The sequence below is a fragment of the Streptopelia decaocto genome (assembly GCF_964273445.1).
Source record: "Streptopelia decaocto genome assembly, contig: HAP1_SCAFFOLD_150, whole genome shotgun sequence".
NCBI lineage: Eukaryota > Metazoa > Chordata > Aves > Columbiformes > Columbidae > Streptopelia > Streptopelia decaocto.
Genome location: NW_028115833.1, coordinates 199550 through 205398, shown reverse-complemented (window position 1 = coordinate 205398; position 5849 = coordinate 199550). Strand labels below are relative to the sequence as shown.

The window sequence follows — 5849 nt, the reverse complement described above, 5'->3', positions numbered from 1 at the left end:
GTCGGTGCCACCTGTCGCGATACCGGGGCTGTCGGTGCCGTCTGTCGCGATACCGGGGCTGTCGTCGCTGCCCATCGTGACACCGGGGCTGTCGGTGCCGTCTGTCGTGATACCGGGGCTGTCGTCGCTGCCCATCGTGACACCGGGGCTGTCGGTGCCGCCTGTCGCGATACCGGTGCCAACTGGGGGGAAAACACCAGCGAAACGTCCCCTGTGGAGAGAAACAGACCCAACAGCCTCAGATCCCCCTTGAACCCCGCAGTCCTCCCCCGGGCCTGCTTCCCCCATTTTTCCCCCGTTTTGGGGGGAAGTAACGCGAAAACGGGGCACGTACCTCGTTAATGAGCCCGCAGCTCGTTAACACTCCCGGGACAACCCCGACAGGCCCGCCGCTCGTCTCACGGCTCCCGCCGCTTCCTTGTGCCGCCGGCTCCAGTCCCCACCTTGGTCCGCCTCGCCCTCGCATTGGCTGGCTCTCTGCCCACACCCCGCCTCTCCGTTTCGATTGGCCGACCGAGCCGCCTATCACAGGACGGGGGCTGCGGAGGCGTTTACCTGCGGGCGGGAAGCGGCGTGTGTCAATCAGAGAGTCACGTGAGACAGGCGGCCGGCGGCGTCTCTGCCTGTGTCACGTGAGCAGGGCGCGGGGTGAGGAAGGCGGAAGTGAAGGCCGCGGCCGCCATGGGCCCGGCCGGGAAGGAGAAGGAGGCGCTGCAGCCGCTGGCCGAGGCCGACAGGAAGGTCCGCGGCTCCCGGTCCTTCGCCGGCCTCTTCGGGTGAGGGCGGCCCGGCCCGACCGGCCTCGGGCTCCTCCGGGCAGCCCCGCAGCAGCGGCGGAGAGGGGGTGAGGCCTGGGGAGCTGCTGAGGGAGCGGGACGGGGGGCTTTGGGGTGCAAACGGGGGATTGGGGTGAAAAGTGAGGATTAGGGGGCAGTCTGGGGTGAAAATTGAGGAGTCTGGGGTGAAAACTGGGGGATTGTGGGGCGTTGGGGTGAACACTGAGGGTTGGGGGAATTTGGGTGACAATTTGTCTCTGGGGGGTTGTTTTGGGGCCCCACGAGGGTATTTTGGGGTTCAGGAAGATGTTCAGGGGCCTTTAGGGTGATTTTGGGTGCCAAGAATGATATTTTGGGGGCCTTGTGAGGATATTTTATGGCCCAGGAGAGTGTTTTGGGGGCCCAGAACAATATTTTGGGTGTCAAGGATGATATTTTTGGGGTCTTGTGAGAATATTTTGGGTGCTAAGGATGATATTTTGGGTGCTAAGGATGATATTTTGGGTACCCAGGCTGATATTTCGGGTGTCAAGCGTGATATTTTTAGGGTCTTTTGGGGATATTTTATGGTCCAGGAGGATATTTTTAGGGTCTTTTGGAGATATTTTATGGTCCAAGATGATATTTTTAGGGTCTTTTGGGGATATTTTATGGTCCAGGAGGATATTTTGGGCACCCAGGATGATATTTTGGGTGCCCAGGTGGGTATTTTTTGTTCCCAGGAGGTAATTTTTCAGGTCTAGGAGGATATTTTGGGTGCCCAGGATGATATTTTGGGTGCCCAGGTGGGTATTTTGTGTTCCCAGGAGGTTGTATTTCAGGTCTGGGAGCATGATATTTGGGTGCCCAGGATGATATTTTGGGAGTTTGTGAGGATATTTTGGGTGCCCAGGTGGGTATTTTGTGTTCCCAGGAAGCTGTATTTCAGGTCTAGGAGGATGATTTTTGGGTGCCATGGGGGGTATTTTAGGCCTCCAGGGTGACATTTGGGTGCCCAGGGTGATATTTTGGGTGCCATGGGGGGTATTTTGGGTGCCCAGGGTGCTATTTTGGTGCCGTTTTGGTGCTGTCCCCAGGGGCTCGTCCCAGCTGGAGGACGCCTGCGACACCTGCGCCTGCGCCGCCAACGTGTTCAAAATGGCCAAGAACTGGAGCGGTGGGTGCAGCACCCCCTTACCCTCCCCCTCCCCCGCCGTGACCCCCCCTTACCGCACCTCCCCCAACCGTGATCCCCCCCTTACCATCCCTCACCCCCACCCGTGATCCCACCTCACCACCCCCCACCCGTGACATCCCCTTACCGTACCCCCCGAGACTCCCCCCTCACCGCCACCACCTGTGACCCTGCCTCGCTGCCACCACCCCCCACCGTGACCCCCCCTCACCATTCCTCACCCCCACCCTGTGACCACCCCCTTACCATCCCCTCCATGACACTCCCCTTACCGCCCCCCACCCTCACCTGTGACACCCCTTCACCGCCCCCACCTGTGACCCTGCCTTGCTGCCACCACCCCCCACCGTGACCCCCCCTCACCATCCCTCACCCCTGCCCTGTGACCACCCCCTTACCATCCCCTCCGTGACAGCCCCCTCACTGCCCCCCACCCTCACCTGTGACACCCCCTTACCGCCCCCCACCGTTAACCGCCCCTTACCTCCCCTGCCCCCCACCTGTGACCTGCTCTTACTGCCCCAACCTGTGCCCCACCTCACTGACCTCCCCCCACCTGTGCTCCCCTTCACTGCCTCCCCCTACCTCCACCCCGCGCCCCTCCCCCTACCTCCACCCCGCGCCCCTCCCCCTACCTCCACCCCGCGCCCCTCCCCCTACCTCCACCCCGCGATCTACCTCCACAGCTGAATCAGTTTGGGCTGCTGCACCAGCCTGCACCAGCCTATGGGGAGATATGGGGATGGGGGGGTCATATGGGGATGGGGGGGCCTATGGGGGTCCTACAGGGGGTTATGGGGGAGTTATGGGGGTCTATGGGGGATATAGGGGGAGGTCCAGGAGGGTCTGGGACAGCTGGACCAGTTTGGGCTGCTGCACCAGCCTATGGGGAGATATGGGGATGGGGGGGTCCTACAGGGGGTTATGGTGGCGGTATGGGGGAGTTATGGGGGGTATAGGGGAAGGTCCAGGAGGGTCTGGGAGCGGCGGAGGAGCCTGAGGGCGGGACGGCGCGGAAGGAGCTTGGGCGGGAAAGGCTGAGGGACCTCAGGAAGGGGGTGACATCGGGGAGGCTTTGGCGGGAAAGGCTGAGGGACCGCAGGGAGGGGGTGACATCAGGGAGGCTTTGGCGGGAAAGGCTGAGGGACCTCAGGGAGGGGATGGCGTTGGGGAGGCTGCAGTGGGCAATGCTGAGGTAGATCAGGGAGGGGATGGCACTAAGGTTGGTTTCAAAGGGAAATGCTGAGGTACCTTGAGGAATGGACGCTGGGCTGGGAACTATGAACACATCAGATTGGTTAAGAGAGTGTTCATGACAGAAATTTGTGCAGTAAAGTATTCCAGCAAAGAGAGGGAGAAGAGCCGAACTTAGATCAGGCCTCCTAGGACGCCTGCAGGTTTGGGGACAGGGATGACGAGGTTGTTAATCCGGTCCTAACTGTTTCTTTTCTGTCCCTCTCTTGCAGCACCTGACTGAATGGAGGAGCAAGTGGACGGGAAGTTCCTGCGCCACACATAGCTCACATTTATTACTCTCTGGTGACCACCACTTCCAACATTTTGGGATCAGCCAGAAACTATTTCCAAAACCCTTCAACAACTCTTTTCTAAATAGGTCATGGTAATTACAACAAATCAGTTGTCAAGTGTAGAAAAGACCCTATACTACGTCTTTGTAAAAGAAACAATAATCTGTTTACAGTTCTCTTTGTCATCATCCCCTTCATTCTCCTCTTCATCTTCAGCATTATTGAGGCTTATAATCAGTGGAGCATGGACTGGTAGAGAAATATTCTCATGGTTTCTGAGTGATTCCTGAAGATGTGCTGGATGCAGAGTCCTTTCTTGGCCACCCTGTTGCAATGGCACATCTGCAGAGAAGAACATTATTTTATTAGAAGGGAACTAGAATATCAAATCCAGGTTCAGACATGCAGGCACAGTTTTGAAATCTTTATCATATTGAGGGGATCATTAAATAGGCAGATTATGACATTTGGGAAAACTGTTCTGCCAAGCTTGGCAAAAGAGTATCTTGCAACAACAGAAAGTATGAAAAAGCGTGGGTACCTACTCCTCTGAAAGAGCAGATAAAGCACTACGGTGTATCATACTAAACCTATTTTAGTGACACTCCTGCAGATCAGATTTGTTGTATCTCATGCAAGAAAATGTAAGATACAGCAGTTTAACTTGATACTTAACTGTGTAACTGCCCAGAACAGCATATTATTAGCTCCGGACAGTGTAAGCCAACTCCACCTTAAATTGGTTTAACAGGATTTCTAAGTATTAAAAAGGACAAATGCAGTTAAAATGTTTGCAATGCTATTCTGGGACACATGGACTTTGAATGTATGCATTTTTCAGTAAAAAGAAAAAGGTTTGGATCTAATTTCTCGTTCTGATTGTTGGACATTGCCCTCTAGAGGTTACCCATGTCCATTGGGCCTCTAGGGCATCTTCTCTGACTCACAGCACACCAAAATGTGCCTGCGTTCTGTGTAGGAGAGCCCCAGCTGCCAGGGGTGGCTGCTGGGTTTGTGGAAACTGTAAAGAAAGCAGTGCGGGCACTCAGAAACAGCACCAAGTACTTGCCTTGCTCCTCTGGGGCTGGGGGCTCAACACACCCAGACAGGACACGCTGCCTTTCCCTGGGGGAATTTCTGGAACACAGGCTGTTTGCTTCTGACCAGAGGTGTCTCTGGACTTTTCTCATGACACCTGTCTCCAGCTCTGGAGCTCAGGCCCATGAGCAACTCAATTTTAGGCCCCTTGGTCCTGCATCTGTGACAAGTCACGCTGCTCTCACTCCAGCTTCTGCCTGATTCCTGACACCTGTCTTGGTGCCCTGCCCTGGACACTTTCCCTGCTCCAGGTTCAGCCGTCTAACAGGACTCCTGGAAGCCAAGAGCTCCTCTGAGAAAGGAATGGAAACAAACAAACAAACAAACAAACAACAAACAAAACTTGTAATGGTGCTTTTTTATTTTCCAAAAGTAATTTGATTTTCAGATATTATATACCCTTGCAAATGATTTCTGCAGCATTTCTGCTCTGTGGATCCCAGCAGCCTGAATCACCACTTGTGACATCATCTTTCCTGCAACACGAAGATCCGTCACATGGCAGCTCAAAAAGTCGTATGGCAACACTATTCAAATGCCAATACAAATCCTTTCTTTGCTCTGAACTCACTGCGGTAGCAGATCCTACGCCATTGATTTACCACGGTACATTTTGAACCTTCATAGAGATTACTGAGCACTGCAAGGACATTCTTGTGTATGTACTTACTCTAATGAACAAATAGTAGAGAAAATATTTTCACTCACTGTTACTAGGTGGCAGGAAAAGTCCATTTATATTTCGAGGTTTGCTGTGATAGAAGGCACAACCGATCCTCACACAGCCTGAGGGTTGTTTTTCCCAGAAACAGATGTGGCTGTACTTCTGCTGCAGGAGAAAAGAGTTGTCATCTGTTGTAAGCAGAACAATAAAAATGGACTAAATGGAGCAGGACACGGTCTGCTGCTGGGACCATATTACCAAGATTTTGTGGGACCATGTTCTGATATTTTAGAACTCTTAAAGTTATCTTCAAAGTTATCATGAGCTCCAGATAACTCTAAAGTTCTCCTGAATTAGGTCAATTGAGCTTTCACGATGTCAAACTGTTACCAGATGAGCAGTGAAGCCGTTTACTTATTGTACTGCAGCCTTTCCACGAGATGCTGGGCAGAAAGTTACTGAACTGACATGTGGTTGAGTTTCCTTTCCTGCACAACAGGATAATCAGGTCAATCCCCAATGAGATGAGCTGTACAAGTGCAAATCCTACGCTAGACTCTCTTGCCATTAATGGACGTGGGTCCTTGGGAAATAAGGAGCAGGAAATC

The 5849-nt window shown here is 53.5% G+C and overlaps 1 long non-coding RNA gene across 1 annotated transcript; it reads left to right on the top strand.

Annotated features, from left to right (window-relative positions):
• Positions 1 to 591: 591 nt before the first annotated feature.
• On the top strand, positions 592 to 4324 carry LOC309452548. Its single transcript, XR_014186576.1, has 3 exons — positions 592 to 844; positions 1853 to 1932; positions 3417 to 4324. It is a non-coding gene; the product is annotated as an uncharacterized lncRNA (long non-coding RNA).
• Positions 4325 to 5849: the final 1525 nt, after the last annotated feature.